The 18,819-nt window shown below is 43.4% G+C and overlaps 1 protein-coding gene across 2 annotated transcripts in view; it reads right to left on the reverse strand.

Annotated features, from left to right (window-relative positions):
• Positions 1 to 18,819, reverse strand: part of ANK2 (ankyrin 2) — a 486,040-nt gene that overhangs the window by 427,893 nt on the left and 39,328 nt on the right. The window contains exon 1 of one of the 2 annotated variants that reach the window (XM_083174502.1): positions 5,831 to 5,977. The exons of the other annotated variant lie outside the window; for it this stretch is intronic. The gene's annotated coding sequence lies outside the window, so the exon portion shown is untranslated. Of the gene's footprint in view, positions 1 to 5,830; positions 5,978 to 18,819 lie in introns of those variants that run through there. 2 annotated transcript variants of the gene reach the window in all.

The following is an 18,819-nucleotide window of genomic DNA, read 5'->3' on the forward strand; positions in this document are numbered from 1 at the left end:
GACTGATCCATCCATCAGGCACATTTTGCAGCTTATGCCGTACATTCATAAACATTACAGCATTAAGTAAGTAGTAACTAATCATGTCCTACAATGCATATATGGATTCATTATAGGCAACAGACAGATACAATGCAAGCAGCTTGGTATATTTATTATGCAAGGAAAATTAGACCTATTAATAATAATAATAATAATAATGAAAATATGATTTCTATTGCTGTATCAAGGTAAGAGATCTGCTTCGCATCAACATTATAGTTACATATATACCCTTTGTGAATAACTATGTATAAGCGCAGTGATTGCCAAACAGAGTGCCGTGGCACCCTGGGGTGTCTTGGGGGATTTGCAGGGGTTCCCTGTTTGATGGTCCTTGGCCAATTAAAATTATTTATGGCAAATGTGATAGGTAAATTGTGTACAAACAGAAGGGAATTGTGTCCATTACCACTTAGCTGACCTTAATGCTCCTTACACATGGGGAGTCGGGAGCAGTGTGCTGAGCGATCTAGTTAAGCACAGATCGCTCAGCACACAGCACTGCACCAGCCATGTGTAGTTGAGAGAACACAGGCGATTACTAAATTTAAGGTGCCCATACACTATGCGACTTCTCCCCACTGGCAAAGTCGCATACATTTCCTCTCCAGCCACCCGGGACCTCCTGGGAAGGCATGATTGCATGCGATCCCTGCTGCCAGGAGGGGGTCCAACACGGAGATCTTACGTGCAGCACGATGTAATCTGTGTCCGATCCGATGCACACGGGACCGCGCATCAGATCAGATGTCAGACACATTCCGTTTAGGCCTGATCCATCGGAATCAGGTGAAATCGTGCCCGAATTGGACAAGTGTGCGGGGGCCTTTATACGGCAAGCAATATGAATCTAGTCAGGCGGGACTACGCATTGCTGTCACCGGGTACCATACACACAGAGCTATTCATGCTTTATTTCTAAGTGATCTAGACAGATCGCTTATAAATGGGGCTGTAATCTCCCTGTGTGTATGGCCCATAAGGATGAGATTAACACAATTTATTTAACAATTTTTTTTAACTTTTTTGGGACGTCTCAATGACACAGGGGCAACGCAAAAAAACTTCTATTTTATGAGGTTTACTGCAATAAATATATAGTTCCCTAAGTGCTTTAAAAAGGTTTTGCTGTATATATATATATATATATATCAGACATATACGCTGCGGACCCCCGGTACAGCAGTTTCCATAATATCCTCTAGGACTGCAATGTGCCCTTGTGCAACAAGCTGCGAAAGGCGTAACTTTCCTTTGCTTGCACACAATAGCCTACATCTCTAGATGGCAACCTGCATATAAGAAGCCTAAGGACTTATTGCATAAAAACCACTGTAGAGGGACAGAAGGGATCCCCCAATTCCCCACAGCTTGTGTATGTGTAGAACAATTTTCATGTACTGTATGTGCATTATGACTAGCGTGTCATAAAACCGTCTTTTTATTGCAGGCACAGCTCTTTATGGAAAGCGTTGTAACAGTGGGCAAGTCATACCGCATACGCATGATACAAGATGGTGGTACGCAGATGATTATGAGTAGAATATATCACAATCTATTTGTGATTATAGATACATCCCTCCTTAAGTAACAGAAACAGCTTTGGAAATGCGCAAATGGCCAAACTGAACAGGATCTTGGTATCTGGCACTCAAGCTGAGTTCAGCTTATAGTATCGCTGGCCCGATACTCAAAACAAACACACACAAGCATGCTCACATAATTACAAAGTGATATATTCTAATCTGATAGTGACCATTGATACAACTCCTAGAACAGAGATTATACAAACCAATTATAGAAATCAAGTGGACCTCAAAATACCTCATTATTGAAATTTAAAATAGGGTGTTTTATTGTTACTTTCCCTATATCCTATGGGCCTACAGCTGTTATAGAACTAAAACTGTCACTCAGGGGGTTATTCAAGTTTGTTCGGCCCTGCGTGCATTCGCACGCATGACTGATGTTGCGCTTCTGCGCAGGCGTGTTTCTGCGCATGTGTAGACGTATGGTGCGTGCACCCACAGCAAACTTTTGGTTCGCCAGGTGTACGCACCCATGATGGCGTGTGGGGGGCGGAGAAGGGCGGGGGCGCCTCATTACCATATGAGAGCGCCCAGCGTTCCCATGAGAACGCTGTGCATTCTCATGGTAATGAGGCCATGACGCAGGAGCGGTAGGTGGGCAGATGACGTCACCGGATGTCAACTGCCCGCCCATATGCGTGCCAGCGTGCACGCATATGTAAGTGACTTAAAAGTCACTTACATATGCGTGTACCTTCCACATCTTTCGATGGTCGCTGACTATCGAAAGATGTGGGAGGTTACCCACAGGCATACGAATAGATGTTTATGCTAAACATCCATTCGCAGCCTGTGCGGGTGAACCCGCGCTGGCATCTCAGAAGATTTTGTCACAGTTCCTGAAGCCTATTTTAGGCACAGTATAGCCCTGTACACACACATCGATTTGCTTTTGATTCAATGTTAGATTTGATTTTCTATTAGATCTGACATTAGATCTTTCCATTCGATTTGGCATTAGATCTGTACTTTTGCATTAGATATCGAATTCGAAATACATTCATGGTACACTGTACACATTCGATTTACTAGATCGAATTTGATATTTCCTTGGCTGCACAGTAGATTTTTCTGTTAGATTTTGTGAAAATGGGAGCGTGCATCGAATCGAATGTAGATCGAAAGTGACACAAAAACCATTCGATTTCGTTTAGGAAAATCGGGAAAAATCTATGCATGTGTACAGGGCTTAACAAAGGTGTCTCTGGATTTTTCCATTTGGGTCTTGCTGGTTGCAATACTTTTCACTTTTTTCTTACATAGGGCAGGATGTACAAACCACTGGAAGCACATCCCGCCGCCCATCGTGATGATATCGATGGCATATAACAAATGTGATTAGTGACGAAAAGGGCCATTCTCATTAAAGGAGCCGCCCTCTGCGATGCGCTCTGGTGCCTGGACAGAGTGAAGCTGGCGGCTGTGGGGCATGCTGCATCGGATTCCTTACACAACGATGTGGAAAGAAGCACATTGGCTTCTATGGGGTAATGTTTGCTATTGCTGGCATTACCCTCTGCATCTGAGCCCCAGCTTTGGAACATTAGTACATTTGGAAATGTGGTAAAACTGCTGAAAATTTGATTTTTACGGCATTTGTGCATATTGCCGTTACTGACATAAAGTTTGCATGTGCCTTCCCAATATTGGGGGTTATTCACACCTGATCCCTGCTGTGCGATATTGCAGAGCCCTGCGATCAGATAGCCGCCACCCTGTGCAAGTCTGCAAATGGCTTGGAAAAGTGTGGGTGATCATCATACAGCTGCAAATCCATTTGCAACTTACTCACCCTCGAATGATTTTCCAGTGTGTGCAGTCTGTGCCTAACCCTGACTCTTCCACAACCCTGTGGCTGATTGAGGCCAGAGCGGACTTCACACACCCTCGCTGAAAACGCTTGGGCATGCCTGCATTCTTCCCGTCACTCCCAGAAAAACGGACAGTTACCACCCACAAACGGTGACTACCAGAGAATAAAATTGCTAATTTTTTTCATAGTTTGGCCTTGCACATGCGTACTGCGATCCATACACATGTGTGGCCATTCGATAATCGATCACTGCGTGAATTCATAAAACAGCAATAAGCTCTGAATAACCCATATTATCTGTCTCCTACTCCCACCACTAACCATTCCATTGACAAGTCCCCCGGAATCTTCTTCTGATTATTGCAATAGGATATAGGGCGGTATTTAAGTTTTAATTCTGGGTACCCACTGGGCTATTCACAGCACCACCAATAGTATTAGCTATATCGACAGTGCTGCAGTCAAACAATATAGCGCATACAGTGCAAGGGGTGCGGCTGCTATGGGGCCCACAGCTGGAGGGCGCCCATCTTTACTGTTTAAGTGATGTTTTACATACATTTATCACCATCAGTTGCTAAAAAGGGGGCCCTTAAAAATGTTTGCCATGGGGCCTACGAATATCTAGTTACGCCCCTGCAGGGTGGGATTCTCTAATCTAAATATGCAGTTAAAAACCCCATTATCTGGGTTTTTACAGCATTTTGAACTGCAGCAAAACTCGCACGGCGGGTTTTCGCTGCGGCGGTACCACCAGCAAAAGCTGGCGATACCCCATAGAAGCCTACGGGCTTCTTAACGCACCCACGATGCCCCAAAAGGCCTCGTGCCGACCCCCTCACCTATGTCCGGGCAGCACAGAGCTGTACTACCCAGACCTGTGACCTCCTCCTCCCTGCATTTCCGGGTGCAGGGAGGAGGAGAGCCCGCCCGCCCGCAGCAGCAGCAAATTAGCCCAGTAAGGGAGGGAGGGGAGAGCCGACGGGACCCGCTGCGCATCGCCGGCTCACCGCAAAAGACAGCTCTTAACGCAAGAGCTGTCTTTTGCCATAATTATCGCATATGTTAGAGCATATGCGATAATTATTTCCGCAGTAACCGGCAATGTGCGGCGGGCGGGGGCACAGATGTTAGAGCATTCCGCCCACACACTGACCATTAACGTAAACACTATCGGTCACTAGACAATTTGCACTACATATAGTTAGCTACAGTATGTCAATATCATCCTTATTCTATCACCCAGTGTGTACCCAGAAGATATAGAATAGTGACAGATAAAGTACAGGATTTGTTTAAAAAAATTATAGGTTTATCACTGTTTTCTCTCTCTCCAAGATTTGGTAAATAGCCCCATAACAACATTAATATAACTGATTGTAAAGAGCAATTGCAAATGCTGCCAATAAATAAATGTTAGTGTAAATAAATAAATGGCTACATAAATAACACTAATGTGTGTAACTAGTATCAAAGCTGAAGAGAGATAAAATTGTGAGAGAAGAAGTACCAGCCAATCAGCTTCTACCATACATTTTAAAGACTGTGTTGAAAAAACTGACAGGAATTAATTGGTACCAACCTTTATCTCCCACAATTGTATCTCTCTTTGATATTTGATAAAGACCCCCAAAATGTATATTTGTACTTTTCAGTATTGTGCATCACTGCATTACATTTGAATCATGCAGGCAGTACTACCTTGATTATAGTATTAGAATTACAGATTCACTGTAAGAGCTCCCTATTGACAGACAATAATGTACCATCAGATGAAAAGGGTGTGGCACCTTGGAGACGGAGATTTTCCATGTGGTACCACACAATAAATCCAGCAGTTGATGCTGCAGTATACTTGTCCCATAAACATCATGCACTAATAATAATAATAATACAGAATATAAATCCCCTATGGTTTCATTATATGTGAAAATTATTATTTCACTCGTAGTCACTGGCAACAATCACACATAGGCATAATATTTAATACACATGCTGGGTGTGATTAGCCATCGACATGCGGCGACAGTATGTCCAGAACTTTACACCTCTAAAGAGTTGAGCTAGAAAATAAGGCAGTGTTACCTGCAGCAACTTTACCCGACAGTAACATCACCACGATATCGCTCCTACTACCTACTTATATGCAGCCATGCTCCAGTCCCTGCACCATGCAATAAAGATACATCAAGGCATTTAACGTGCATTGGGGAATACCAATCCCTGGGTATACACCGCATAACCCAGAGAACAAGTACCTCTGTTACTCAGGACATCTAGTCGGCTATCACCTGTACCCCAGCTGTACATCACCTGTACCCTATCTGAAAGTACAGTATCTATAGATAACACATCATCACCCAACATTTGCAGCAGCCGCACTTACTAAGCACAGATATCTGCGTCTGGATGCTTTATACAGCACAGAGACAAGCGGCGACAGGAGCCGGGATTGAGGATGCGTCTCCGCTGTGACGGTTCTGCAGCAGCAGCCTGTGTGTACAGATCGCCCATGTGCAGTCGCCGGTGCTGCGGACAGCCGTATGTTGGGTAACCCAGCCCAGTCAGCGGTGATGTCACCGCCCCGGCCCCGCCCCCACACTCCTCTATCACTGCTGCCGCCGCTGCTGTATCATGGTGCTCCTGTCATTAGCCTTCTTCTCTCACCAGCCAGAGAGGTCAAGGATTATCGATTCACTAAACGCTATATGCATTTATATCATTAACTGATGGACGGAGGGTGAGAGGTACCATATGCAAGCAGCTAATGCCATAATAGTGATTGATCTCATCTCAAGGCCAGAAGACAGTAGGACTAGTCAGTAAACTATATTATATATATTTATGTATATTATACCTATAGTACATATACATTTAGTATATTGTGATTATATAATATAATGTTTTTGCCTTTATTTTATATAGATGTAACTTATTGAACTGACTGATAATTGTAAGGCTGTGTACACACGGGGGAGATAGGGGCTATAATCGCTGGGAATATGGTCGCAGGCGACCATATTGCCAGTGATTGGGAGTGTGCCCCGGCGATAAATCGCCGGGTGCGCGCTCCCGTTTTCAGCCCCATTGTAATCGCTGGTCGCAGGAGCTTGCTCCTGCGACCAGCTAATTACCTCTGCGGCACCCCCAGCAGAGGTTCATTTTCATCAGCGACCATCTCTGGTCGCTTTATGAAAAGAAGACACTGAGCAATATATTGCTCAGTAATATATTGCAAGCAGTATATTGCTAGCAATATATCTCCCCCGTGTGTACGCACCTTTAGAAAACAAAATCACCACCATTAATCTGGAAATTGTTTACACTTTTAAGGCTAACTTACTAGTAAAACTAAGCCACTAAACTATTATCGCTGATTGAATGAAACTGTCATTATTTTAAAAATGTCTAATGTTTGGATGTTAGCCATGTCTGAACAGCACATTAAGTATATTAAAGAGAAGAGGACTTGGGTCTCCCATTCAGAATACAGAACTGAATAAAATAAGACTTTATAGGGTACTTGTGTACTATCACGGCGCCCATCGCATCGCAGACCGTATGCGATGCGATGCGACGCGATGCGACGAGATTTCCCCCGATGTCATACAATGTTAAAATTGTATGGCACCCTAATGGGTGCTTATTACAATGTTAAATGCACCCCCACGCCACCCCCACTATGAACGTGAACCCGAAGCGTGGCGAGCGCAGCGAGCCCGTGAGGGGCGGCGGTATGCGTCCTCTGACCTTTTCATACCCCCACTATCCACGTCGGCGTGGAGTTGATTTTATATAGTGTGGCGAGCGCATCGAGCGACCGAGCCCGAAGCGTGGCGAGCGCAGTGTACCACTTGAGGGGACGCGGAATACATGTAAAGTAATACACGTGCGCTCGCCACGCTTCGGGCTCGGTGGCTCGCCACACTATATAAAATCAGCTCCACGCCGACGTGGATAGTGGGGGTATGAAAAGGTCGGAGGACGCGTACCGCTGCGCTCGCCACGCTTCGGGTTGGCGTTCATACTGGGGGTGACGTGGGGGTGCATTTAACATTGTAAGCACCCATTAGGGTGCTTATAATTATACAATTTTAAATCATAGAGGGGGCTTCAATCGCATCGCATCGCTGTGCATCGGATGTATGGCATGCGATTAAATCGTGCGACTTAATATCGGGGGCGCCGTGATAATACACAAGTACCCTTTATACTGTATTCTCTGAACTGAGGGGTGAAGACCGCCTAGAATATAACTCATTTTAAAGACATATTGAAGACATCAACTTTAGTTTTGTGACACCACTACGTCATATCTTTGATGTCTAAGGGAGACAGGTTCCCCTGAATGAAGAAATAAAATAATCTCTGGAGTATGTTGTTTATTAAATATTGAAAGGATGGGGTAACCCCTTATTGGCCCTACACACATAGTGATGTGTGTAGGGCGACCTAGCTATGCTAGGTCGGGCTGTGCTGCGCCGCTATCGCATAGCACACAGAGCTGACAGCCCACACACAGAGCGAGCTGTCAGCTCTGTGTGCTAAGCTGCTAAGCGAGCAGACAGCGCCAGTGTTCTCCGGTGGGAGAACCCTGCCAATGCCGAGATTGATGGACACTGTCCATCAATCTCGGCCAGCGATAAAGACGCGCGGGGACGCACACTGCTGCCGATATAGCCCCCACACATACACCGATGTGAGGGCATTTGCTAAGCGACTTTTGCCAAACTAAGCAAAATCGCTTAGAAAATGCCTTAATATCGGCATGTGTGTAGGCCGTATTATAGTGTAATAAATGAGGGCTAAACAAATTAGGACTCCTTCACAAATGGAGCATGAGGTGAGAGGCAGTTCTTTGACAGAAAACACCTCATTAATAAGAGAAATCTGAGGAAAATGGACAGATTAGTTCAAGCTGAAAGATAGGTAACAGTAACTAAAATAACTATGTGCTAAACCCCATACACACTAGACCAGGGGTCGTCAAACAATTTTTCTCCGGGACCTTTACAAACAATAAAAATAATTACAGAACCCCAGCAAGTTACTGCAGAAGGTCATGACATCACTTGTAGTCGGCAGACAGCACATACATGGCAGCATTGTGGGGGCACTACCGATTTTCAGACTTCTTGAATCACTGACTGAGATTAGAATAGTCATCAGCCTGATGGTCAGCAACATGGAGTTGTGACCCCATGCTGAGAAGGGCGGCACCCACTTCGGGGTCAGGACCAACAGTTTGAGAATCACTGCACTATACAATATAATGTATGAATGATATCATCAACGATTCCTGCTTGTACTCCCAGCAAATGGTATAGTGCTTACACACTGAATATCATTACAATACCGTTCAGTGATGTCACCATGTGTCCGATCCACACATGCAGTCGTTTTCGACATAATCAACATTGAGCTGCATGTACAGATGACAGTGGATATTGTTAAGAACTGACAGGAGTGGGTATTGTTACCGATATCGAGCGTACACACTGGACAATATCACAAATGATATCGCTCGGAAGGGCCAAAATGAGCAATATCGTTTGTAATATCGCTTAGCGTGTATGGGGCTTTACCACAGTGATATGCAGAAGAGAGCATACAGCACATTGAACCATTAAGTAACTGGTCCACAGTAGCATAATACCACACCAAGCTCCATTCCTATCAGAAAACAATAGGTAATTGGGCTACAGGGGGCACCCGCAGGTGAAGACCGGAAAATCATTGCCTTCTTTGACAAATTGCACTTTTTTTGCCACACATTTGGCCCCTTAATACCAACTGAGCCACAGTCTACCTGAGTATTGCTCCTGGCCATGCACATTCCTTTATATCCACAGCTTACTCATCTTCTAATGCAGCATTCTCAGAACTTCAGTTCTTATAAAACAATAAAAGTGCTTAGTTTCCATACTACATCCTGGATAATGGATACATTAATTACTGTCTGACACAATATAAAAAGCTACATAGGCGATACTAATTATTTCACTTATGATTCTGTATGGCGACCTGGAAAATATGCACTATTTGGGTTCCGTGAGGACTGGATGTGGGAAATACTGCTGCCAGTGTATCATGTCACAACACACATATCATCACCAACTGGTACCGTGAACATGCAAATCTGGTGAGTGTACTCCAACGGCCTCCAGTCATAAGGCCTCATCAATACAAGAGTTCTATGCCTGGATGTGGTGGAACGTGAGATTTGCAGCTCAACCTGCAGCAATGCATCATGTCATCATGGACCAGTATCTTGAAGGAATGTTTACAGCACCTTTATGAACCCATTCCCATAACAATTCAGGCTGTACTAGGGTCAACGAGTGTGCTACCCAGTACTAAGAAGTACCCATTCAGGGGCTTATGTAGAGTTTAATGTAAGCTCATTTGTGGCGCGTAATTCCAAATTTGCACTATCCATCCTCAACAAATGGACACCTGCACATCCAGGCAATTCAGAGTTGTATGCATTTTGATTTTGAGCCTGATTCGGACCTGATCGCTTGGCTGCAAATCTTGGTCAGACATTCCCCCGCCTGTGTGCACAGCTGTGAATACAGTCACAGCTGTGTAAATGGGGAAAACCATTCGCAATCACTTCCCATCAAATAGTTTTCCCCCTGTTCAGAGTCTAGACTTACTCAACGCTGGGGAATTGGAGGCAGCGGCATACTGGGCCGGGGGGCAGGGTGCCATGTGCCCCCTGGGCTGCTTTATCAGTTACTGCTGCACACTGCTTGGTGTTCCAGCGTATTCTCCACCTCCTCTGCCCTGACGGCGGCGTCGGCCTCGGCTTTTAGAACATGGTCGCAGCTCCAGGAACATGGCCACCAGCCTCTGGCACTGAAGACATATTCAGGCCCGTAACTAGGGGAAGTTCCTCTTTTAGATCGCCATCCACAGGTTTCTGGCAGATGGTGGTCAGGTGGACGGGACATGGACGCGCGAGCATCTCACGCTCGTGTGTCCATTGCCAAGAATGGGGTGTGTGAGGTGTCTCCACAATGCGCGTGCCCCATTCTGGCGCAGGGTATCGGACGGCATGTTGGGAGCCACTCTGATGAGAGTGGCTCCATCTGTATTTATATATGTGTGATGGAGCAGTAGAGGTGTGGCAATTGGAAGTGCAGCACACATTACTGAGACCCCAGCAAACATTGCTGCCAGATGTATTGGATGGCTGGTTTTTGCGCACAGAGCAAAAATGTTCGGATTTAGGTGACCAGACCCAGTAGGTAATAGTAGATATTGATGTGGTGCACTCCATTCCTCTAGGTACTGTATATTGGTGGATTTGTTAAATCATTCAGGTTGGTTCGCAAATCTGCAAAATTCACAGCAAATGCCTGACTAGAAACTGACTTTTATTTGCATGCACCGGGACAAAGACAGGGCAGGCTGCTGATGTCATACCTCATCCCACCAGCATTTCCATGGGAACGCCCAGCATTCCCATGGGCGACACCTGACTCTGCAGCCAGTCCGTGCGATTGGCTCAGCGACTATGCAAGTCACCAAAGCTGTTCGCCCAGGTATCATGCACATAAGCTATTATGCACATGCACAGAAGAAGAAAAAACGGTCCCCGTTGCTAATTTCTTAGGGCCAAATGCATTAGAACGAATAGTTCTATAGGTGTATAGAGAGCGGAGAGAACACTGAGAAATGGAATGGAGTCACGAGTAAAAGTGCTGCCAAGAAGCACCAGTGTGGGAGCGCCAAGCTTGTACACTGAGGCATTTGAGAAAGGTATACTGTGTATAGAGTCCAACAAAGCAGTACTATGACCATCAAGCATCTTCAGAAGCTGACAAGGTACCAAGATGGGGAGATCCCAAAGTAGGTCTATACATTACAGTATCTTGATTTGTATGTTTTTAAAGTGGACTGAGCCCTATAGAATGGGGGAGAACTTTGCCAAGTGTTAAACACTAGATAATTATCCTCTAGTCCAGTGGTTCCTAAACTGTGTGCCTAGGTTCCCTGGGGTGCCTTGGAGCACTTGCAGGGGTGCCTCGGTTTGGTTGTCCAGAACCAATTCAAATTATTTATGGTCAATGTAATAGGCAAAATCAGTGCTGGTGGCTTCCAGTTTTTAAATATGTGGATAAACAGAAGTGAATTCTGTCCCTCGCCACATAACTGGAGCTAAGGATGACATATAAGCACAACTTATTTAATTTAATATTGATTTCTGAAATTCTCGGTAGCAAACTTTGCACCTCGGGGTGCCATGACAAATATTCTGATATTCTAGCGTGCCGTGATACAAAAAAGTTTGGGAACCACTGCTCTAGTCTATATATACACACAGGACTATTTAAGAGATATAATTGACAAAGTGCTGAAGGTATGATTTCAGTATGTGCATTATGTCTACAACATTAGATGCTTATTGTTACTTCTTGTGGATTTATAAGTAAATGCATGCTATAGGACAGTGGTCACCGAGCAAGAGAGCACTCCAATAAAAGTTTGCTTTTATAAAAGTGAGCACTCCAGGATTATATATAATGTATAGCTTGAGAGAGCACCCAAGGGTCTAAAACATTGCTGCTTAAATCAATCACCAAGTGTTCTGTACCTTAACCTTGGGGTGCCATTATCCTCTTAATGTATGACTATTGTCCTTTTTTTGACACCCTTCTGATTATATACTGTACATTACAGAAGATTGCTTACTTAGCTCTTTGAGTGCCCACATCTCTATGAAAGAGGTTCCAAATATCCGCTAAAAATGCCGGCGTTGCTACATTTGTTATATAAATTCAAATAAAACAAACATGTTGTGTAAAAAAAAAAAAAATTATATACTATATAAGGTAAACATTACAGGTAATTATAATGTTTGCTTACCAATTTTCACACCTACATATGGAGCAGCTCTCATTAGAGCTGCTAATGGCGATTCTATCGCCAATTGTCACCATCCGCCAGAAAGGGGCGCGTGTGCACGAGATGCTTGCATGCCCATTTGTGATGGAGCCGTTCGCTGTCCTCCACCGCCTCCCCTGCACTCCCCCGTCTCACCTGTAGCCCCCTGCACTGCCCCTAACCCTGCCTCTCTCTCTGAAGCAGAGACGGGCAGGGATTCTTCTCCCTGCTGCTGTGTGATTGGGATGCATGAGTGTGTGAGATGCCCGCTCATCCCTGTCAGATGGAGCGCCTCTTCACCAGCCTGCGCTGGATAGAATGTCCTTAGTCACCATGTTGCTAATGATACACTTTTCAGATTATTCTGCCTGTTTTGGTTGTAATGTTAAGTCATTCCCATGTGTGCAGGCCTAGCCTCTCTGGTACATTGTGGTAAGCGAGAGCCAGTGGGGTTATTTGAAGAAAAAAAGGAATGTTCATGGACGTTTTCATCTCCACTATAAGGTACCATCTACACTTAACTTATTTGTGCCCACACTGTAACATATGTAGGGTATACACTGTATATAGATAGATCTAGCTCTATACTGTATATATCATTATTTATCTAGTGGAAGGGGTTTAAAGCATACAAAAATGCAGTAAAAACCCAGATATCAGGGTTTTTACCTCATTTTTCGTGTTAGTGCATCCCGCCCTCTAACAGAGAATTACACCCATACAGATATATTGCCCAGATAAAATGTGTCTACCCCACACTGACAAACGAACAACAAGCCCAGATTTTCACTTTGCCCACAGGAGATACGGCACTCAGGAAACAGTGATAATACATTTGTATTAGGTGTCCACAGGAACATTTTGGGTTATGAACCTCATCCCCAGCCCCAAACTACAGCAAATAGACACCTCTACACATACCAAATTTATAGTTACCAGCACCTGGTACTCACGGTGCCGCCGCATGCCGTATCCCGCTGGCCGGAAGCGATCACCAAGCACTTCCGGATGCAGATACTGGGAGAGTTGCTTAGCAACCAACCATCTGCATTCCACACCCCAGAAGACCAGGCGTTGATCACCAGCGTCCATAGAGATCAGCACTGCTGCGAGGACCCAGGCACCAGGATCTACTGTAGCTACAACAAAAGACATACAAACAATATGTGCAATGCGTCCAGACATCGGAGTACCCGTGAGTATCCGGCGCTGGTAAGTATTTGGTGTGTGTCATTCCTAGATGGCTTTTGGAAAAAGTGAGAATAAGTGAATCTGTGCGTTGACACCTGTCCACTAATTGTGAAAAAATGATGGAATTTGTGGCAGAGGGGAACCACCAAGAATAAATGAATGAAATGTTACTCTCCTTATTCTCGCTGTCTTCGCCTTACAAGAGGCTCCCCATTAATTGGTATATTGGAGACACATAGAAAGATAAAATTGTAGCATAGTGTGATATTGCAAATATAACAGAAATATATTTATACATCACACATAATAAAAACATATAACACAAAATTTTGTTATTCCTAAAGTTTAGGATGGAAGTTTACCAGAAACTGGTGGTTCAAAGGCCTGTAGAATTGATCTTTCAATTCTGTAAATTCCCCTCGGTCCTCTGGAAAAACCAGGGCACAGGTACTCCAAATCGCCAGTAATGGTAAGATCTCCTCCACACAGTGACACAGTCCAGGTTGCAATGCAACCAAAAAATTCTTCAATACTAAAGATCTAACTCATACAGAAGGAAATCAAACAGAAGAAATAGAAAAAAGTAAATTTCATAAGAAATCAACCTTTTATCCCAAATATTTGAAAGGAAGCCTCATTGATAGTTTCCAGAAATCAGTACAAGAGGACCTGGAAAACCTAGAAAAAAAGAAGATTAAGAAATCGAACCTCACAAAGAAATAAAGAGAGGCTATCAAAACCCTACAAAAGGATGACACGATAATCATTAAGCCATGTGATAAAGGAGGCAATGAACAAAACTGATTATGTGAAGGAAATATACCGGCAATTAAACGATGGGTCAACATACCTGAAACTAAAAACGGATCCAACCTACAAGATTAAGTCGAACTTACACAAACTTGTAACAAAATATGAAGAGAGTGTAGTGTTAACCAAAAAAGAAGCAGAATTCATAAAGGTAGAAGATCCAGTCATTCCCACAATATACGTTTTGCCGAAGATCCACAAAAGTCAAACTAACCCTCCAGGATGCCCAATTATTTCAGGGGTGGGCAGTTTAACTGCAAACCTGTCTGAATACATAGATGCACAATTACAACCCCTTGTCATACAAAATAAATCACATCTGAAAGACACCACAGATACACTGAAAAAATTGAAAGAAATGGAATGGAATGGGAACATGTATATGGTTACGGCTGATGTAGCCGCCCTATACACAAACATTCCTCATGACAAGGGAATTACAGCAATGGGGAAAGCATTAGAGAGAACAAATTATCCGGAGGAGAAAAAGAAGTTTATCCTCGAAGCCATCAATTTTATTCTAAAGAATAATTACTTCTTTTTTTTATGACAACTACTACAACCAACAGGTGGAGAACGCCATGGGGACCAAATTCGCCCCAAGCTACGCTAACCTGTTTATGGCCCAATGGGAAGACGATCACATATGGAATAGCGTAGCTTGGGGTTCAAAAGTGAAGAATTGGTACCGCTACATCGATGATGTTATTTTCACATGGGAAGGAACAACAGAGGACCTGAATCGCTTCTGTGAGGATCTGAATAATAATGACAGCAGTATATCCTTAAGTTACACCATAAGAAACAAAATTATCCATTTTCTAGATCTGACAATATATATCGAAGACAACAAATTGGAAACAAAATGGTACAATAAACCTACGGATTCCAATAATTTCATTGCAGCTGAAAGTGAACATCATAGAAACTGGCTGAAAGGCATACCGAAAAGCCAGTTCATGCGAGTGAGGCGCAACTGCAGTAAAAAGGAAATATGTATACAACAAATCGAAGAAATGGGGAAAAGGTTTCAACAAAAGGGATATAATAAAACAGACATTGAAAATCAAAAAGATCAAGTTCTGAAAATGGAAAGAAACGACCTGATAGATGGGATCAAACGCCCGAAAACAAATGATAAAAGTGAATATGCTTTCATCACAGAATACACGGGCCAGCATAACCTAATAGAAGCCAGTATAAGAAAACATTGGCACCTCCTTTTAAAGGATTAAATCTTAAAAACATCCCTCCCGGCGGACCCTAGATTCATATACCGAAGAGCTCCGTTACTAAGAAATAAATTAACAAAAAGCGCTCTGACAACACAATCAAAAAACCCGATTAGAAACAAAGGCTTCTACAGATGTGGAAGCTGTCAAGGCTGTAGGGAGATAAAGAGCGAAAAGACAAAATATGAAGGCTTTGAACGTAATGGGCAAAAATATACGCTCGACTATTTCATAACTTGCCATACAATGAATGGTGTATACCTCATAGAGTGCAGCTGTAACCTTATATACATAGGAAGAACGAGCAGAGCACTAAAAACAAGGTTAAGCGAACATCTGAGGAACATTAGGAAGGGAATGACAACGCATTCTCTATCGAATCATTTCAAAGAGAAACATAACTGTTCACCCAGTGAGATAACACACTTTATGGCTATTGAATTAGTGAAAAACACCTGGAGGAATAGAAATGAAGAGACTATGCTTGCAAGGGCAGAGATGAGATGGATATTTAAGTTAAAAAACCTAATGCCCAATGGGTTAAACCTAGATTTCAAAATCAAGTGGTTCCTATGATTTTAAGTTTTAGCATATATCTCTTATACCTTCTTTCCGATACCCCCCTCTTTTGCATGGTGTTCACTCTATATATTTTTATAAATATGCTTATAGATATGCCAAGATATAGATATTTTTATGAATACAGTTATAATTACAAATATTTTACATATATTTTTTACACACAAACCCAAGCACTTTATTAGGTTTATCACAAAATATTTTTAATAACGAATTTTAAACCATACATACATTTTTAAACATCATGATATAAGATCAAAAAATGTAATATATCTGTTCTTTCAGGATCCTGAAAATCTATACCAGAGGTCCATCTGGATAGCATTAGAAAAGGAATCCCTGAAAAATGAATGAGGACATTAAAACTATATGAAAACGGATGTGCGTTCCAAAAGTGATAAAGAACACCCAAATACAACAGGGAGGTGCGTTCCACTACATGCATATCTTCGGGAGCGCAATAATAATACCACCCCCGTATTCCAACATCTTTAAGAACAGGAAGATGCGTTCCACGAGTGAGAAGATGTGCGCTCCACTGGCTAAAGCACTACACTTCCGGGACTCGCAAGTACGTGTGCGTTCCACAGGACACGTCAGATGCGTTCCACGTGACGCATTTGGACTTCCGGTATAGGCAGAAACCGGAAGTTTAATGTATTCCGATACGAAGCCTTGCATTTTGGTTTTAAAATTGATATTTCACTGCTTTAATGAACTGGATTTAACTGTATATATATTTAGGATAAGTTGGAAGCAATTTAGATATGTATTATATGGCTGTTAGATGTAAAATACCACCATTTAATTTTTAACCCCATGACCCGGATATAATTGAAGGTGGGGGTATAAATAAAGGAAGTGACTCAGAATCCAGTATACTGCCTGAGGAAGTGACAGAAGGGTCCCGATACGCGTTGCAGCAACCTGGACTGTGTCACTGTGTGGAGGAGATCTTACCATTACTGGCGATTTGGAGTACCTGTGCCCTGGTTTTTCCGGAGGACCGAGGGGAATTTACAGAATTGAAAGATCTATTCTACAGGCCTTTGAACCACCAGTTTCTGGTAAACCTCCATCCTAAACTTTAGGAATAACAAAATTTTGTGTTATATGTTTTTATTATGTGTGATGTATAAATAATATTCTGTTATATTTGCAATATCACACTATGCTACTATTTTATCTTTCTATGTGTCTCCAATATACCAATTAATGGGGAGCCTCTTGTAAGGCGAAGACAGCGAGAATAAGTAGAGTAACATTTCATTCATTTATTCTTGGTGTTTCCCCTCTGCCACAAATTCCATAATCTTTTCACAATTAGTGGACAGGTGTCAGCGCACAGATTCACTTATTCTCACTTTTTCCAAAAACTTTTCTGTTACTTAGGGAGTAACATATTAGTGATTAGTGCTGCAGACACTTTCAGCGCATAGTGTGAAAACTCAAAACCATTGTCTAAAAATTATTCCTAGATGGCTGTCTAGCTGAGCCCCAGTAGTTGATGCATGCCAGTTGGCTGCTGCTCAATCATGATAAAATACAGATCCATATGATAGGAGCTCCTCATCAAATGTTAACACTGCAGCTTAGGCAACCAACTGGATTCATGCATGGTGGTCCAGAATTACAAAACACTGGATTGACACTTACCACTAAGGTACCAGCCACCATCAAATGTCATTATTTCATCTGATGAACATAGCCAGAATCAAGCATTTGAAAAAAAATTGCCTAAGGTTTTAAATATCTTTTATACCCCTTTACTATGAGAAGGGAGGGAGGGAAGGAGGGAGAGACCTCTCCATAGGCGAATCTAGGGGGTGGTCCAGGGGTGCACAGGATAACCCATTAGCCCATTTTGTAGCTGAGGGATGGGGCTTTCCAACGAGCCCAGCCCCGTGTCTCTAGCCCCCTGGGAACCAGAGATACGGCCAGGCAAAGCTGGAACGTTTTCCGTCTAGGATAACATGGGACCCGCTAATTCCGACCCACACCCAGTTCAACGGCTGCCAGTTCCCCCTTCGGCATCACTGAAGCTCAAGGTTGATCTCAGTCGAACCCAAATCGCTGGGCCTTCAATCTGATACCAGGAATATTGAGGTTAAACCGTTTTTTTTTTCTTAAATGCAATTTCATGACTGTTTATGTTCTTTGAGGGCAGATTTCTCTGGAACAAAACAGCCCAGTTTCACGGGACCAAAATCATTCGAAGCCAACTCAAAAGTTCTTAAATATGATACTGGTCTCATGTAAATGGGTCAGTTGGTTCCGAAGATATAGCTGGTTGGTTAAATGGGGGTAGGGAGAGGGGAGTGGTTGTCTCTCCCCCTCACACCAGAAAATGCAGGTGTATAAGGGGTCAGCCTGGGAATGTCACTGCATGATCCTGGGACCATATTCCCAGGTAAATCCCTGCATTTTCTGTTGTGAAAGGGGTATTATTTCAAACAACAGTGACCTGCAGTGCTCTGAATACAGCTGGGCAGCCCCCTGCTCTCTGCCCAGCTGTCAATGACTGTCACCCCTGCAGCTTCCGCTCCAATTCTTCTCCCCGCTTTCACCTCAGCCCACCCCCCTTTAATCATGTGGTGCCGGCGCCCGGTGTGCTCCCCCGACGTCACGCACAACAACGGCGCGCACAATATTTAAAATGTGCACTAGGCTA

This window comes from Crinia signifera, chromosome 1, assembly GCF_055691185.1.
Source record: "Crinia signifera chromosome 1, ASM5569118v1, whole genome shotgun sequence".
Taxonomy (NCBI): domain Eukaryota; kingdom Metazoa; phylum Chordata; class Amphibia; order Anura; family Myobatrachidae; genus Crinia; species Crinia signifera.